The following is a 2,938-nucleotide window of genomic DNA, read 5'->3' as shown; positions in this document are numbered from 1 at the left end:
TATGCTTAGTTTAAACAGATCGTTGGGATATTTGTTGTCTCAAAATTAATAATGTGGTAGTGTGGCATGGGTTGCTTTTTATACATTGAACCTGATAGTGTGTGTCTGGCATACATGTTCACACCCAATGTCATTTACTGGATACGTGGCTATGCTTTGATCTACTTTACTCTGAATGTTGCTAGCCTGTGTTCTCCTCGTCCAATCCCCTCCTGAAGCCTATTTAATCACTCCTTTTTGTTTGTGGTTCAGCCTAGGAAGGTCATTTTGGATCAATGATAACCAGCACAGTTCCACATACATTAGAATGAGTAAATTGTGCAGCAAGAGAAGGGAGGGCTTGGTCTCTATGATTTATTAATTCAGCTCACATAGTTGTTTCCACTGCATATAGCGATGGCTTACCAGCCATCCTTGTCAGTGTTTCCCTTGGACAGCCATGGCAAGAACTCGTCAGCTACTACCTTGAGGGTATTGGCTCTGTAATGATAATGATTGTTTTATTGTCAGCTTAGCATACTTTTGGAGTGAATTTAGTAAACTAAGATTAAGAAAGCAAGTGTCCAGCATCTACAAAAATTTTGTCAAGCGTACCTGGTTGAATGTGTGGATTCAATGCTTGAACTTGCATATTTCTCATCAATCTGTAGGGCAAGCATAACTGTTAGCTTTCGGTCAACTTGTGAACGGAAAATTTACTTTCAAGTGTCTTCATGGGTGTTGAAGGAGTTCATCAGAAGCAGCGCCACATTGCTGCCATACTTCTTGTTGAGTAACTGTACGAGAAAAATGTTGCCACTAAGTGTCACCATAAAAGATAGAAACAAGATGGAGTGGTGAAGTTTGCAGGAACACTGCATTAGTCGTGATGTTTTAACCAACCTCGATCTGGATAACAATGAGGTCGAGGAAAGTAAATCCGTTGTGCATTTTGATGACCTATCTGCAAGTACTGTTAGTTCCAGACAGTGTGTTGAGAGCTCTATGAAGTATGAACAAGATACTAATGTTCAGGTAGGATACCAGCGACATTGGAAGTGAATGCTAGAGCTTAATTCAGGTAATGAAACTAAGACAAAAGCAAATTTGTTTCTACAGCCTGTACGCCTGAAGTGACTAATCTGGACACGGCTTACTTGGGGCTGGTGCATCCCATGGTTGTCCCCAGGCCGCCGCTGAGCTTGAGCACGGCGAGCTTGTCAAGCAGTTTCTTGGTTGCCTTAATGTTTGCATTTATTACTTAGACAAATCAGTCTGGCATTCACATTCCCATGCATCCGATTCAGGAATACGCAGAAGAACAGCAAGGATTCAGTGGGCACCTTGGGCCGGGGCTTCCCACTTCCAGGATGTGGTATGGCGCCACCAACTCGTCCGTGGCCGTGGGGATCTTGGCCTGCTCGATGAGCTCCTCCTCCCTGTCTGCTTGGTGTGTTTAAATTCAGGGACTAAAGTTTAGGTATGTCACATCGGATGTTATATCTGGGTATCATATGGGAGTGTTCAGATAGTTATAATAAAATAAATTACAGAAGTCCTCAGTAATCCACGAGACGAATTTATTAAACCTAATTAATCTGTCATTAGCACATGTTTACTGTAGCACCACATTATCAAATCATGAACTAATTAGGCTTAAAAAATCCATCCCGCAAATTAGTCACAATCTGTGTAATTAATTATTTTTTAGTCTATATTTAATACTCAATGCATGTGTCAAAACATCATGATAGTGAGTAAACTTTATGGATAAACAAGGCCAGTCCCTTAGTTTGCCGGCAGGATCATGCACGCACGCAGACGCGGTCAGATCGATCACCATTTCTCTCATTCGAGCAGTTCTTGGTCATGAGATGATGCATATACTTACTTGAGGTAGCAGCCGACGAGGCTGAGGAAGCCGGATTTCTCATTCTCGCTGGAGACACCAAGAAACCAACCAAACAGTGTGACCGAGAAAAAGCATCGGGAAGGGATAAGGCCGGCGGTGGATGACGTAGTGTGATAGGGCAGGGGCAGGACGGCGGCGGTGGTGGGGGTAGGGGCGGGACGGCGGCGGCGGGACATGGAGACGGCAGAGGGCGGGGCGGACTCGGCCGCGATGGCGATGACCGCGGGCGACGGCGAGGGCGGCGCGCAACGGCGGAGGTCAGCTGGTGCGCGAGGACGACGGTCTATGCGAGGAGGAGGTCGGCTGGCGAGGGCGAGCGCTAGGGCGAGACTGCGGGATTTGGAGCCGAGGAGAGGATTTTTCTTTCCTTGTGCTGAAGCGAGGCGCAGGGGATCGTGGCCCGTCGTGCGCGGGCGTCGTGCGCAGGGGCGATGGTTCCGGATCGGGGCAATTAGCCCGGGGCGGGGCAATTAGCGTGGGGTGGGACGATTAGTTTAGCGGTGACGATGACATCCGAGTCTTTTTAGTTGTAGAGATATAGAGATAAGTCGCTTTAACTTTTTCGGTACATCTATTTTGTTATGCATCTGGATATAATAACATATATATATAGATACATAGCAAAATGAATGAATCAAAATAGTTAAAACGACTTATAATTTAGAATGGAGGAAGTACATATCCAATTTCAAGAAAAAATCACTGATATATACATGCATGGTTCCAATTGGCTTTACAGATGGATCGCAAACGTTGGTAAATTGTTCATCTGATTTACTAGTGTCTAAAGAAAGATTATACATGAGCCTTTGCATTTTGTCAGTTATTTCTTCAACCGTGTCATGGACAAATAAATGCTAACGAATGTACAAAGACAAACATGAGCCTTGCATTTTGTCAGTTATTTCTGTCGATGAAGCAATATAGCTTGATAAAATTCGACTAAAGTTGCAACTGGGTAGAATTAGAATTTACTAGAGTTGAGTGGTTCCTTTTTTTTATTTTTGGATTGATAATGTACCGTGAATCGGATGGACACGTGTATCC

At 44.4% G+C, this 2,938-nt stretch overlaps 1 long non-coding RNA gene across 1 annotated transcript; it reads right to left on the bottom strand.

Annotated features, from left to right (window-relative positions):
* Positions 1-408: 408 nt before the first annotated feature.
* On the bottom strand, positions 409-1,227 carry LOC136519723 (uncharacterized). Its single transcript, XR_010775028.1, has 4 exons — positions 1,137-1,227; positions 883-952; positions 595-776; positions 409-480 (listed from the first exon to the last, which is right to left on the bottom strand). It is a non-coding gene; the product is annotated as an uncharacterized lncRNA (long non-coding RNA).
* Positions 1,228-2,938: the final 1,711 nt, after the last annotated feature.

The sequence above is a fragment of the Miscanthus floridulus genome, chromosome 18, assembly GCF_019320115.1.
Source record: "Miscanthus floridulus cultivar M001 chromosome 18, ASM1932011v1, whole genome shotgun sequence".
Taxonomy (NCBI): Eukaryota; Viridiplantae; Streptophyta; class Magnoliopsida; order Poales; family Poaceae; genus Miscanthus; species Miscanthus floridulus.
This window is presented reverse-complemented; position numbering and strand designations above follow the sequence as displayed.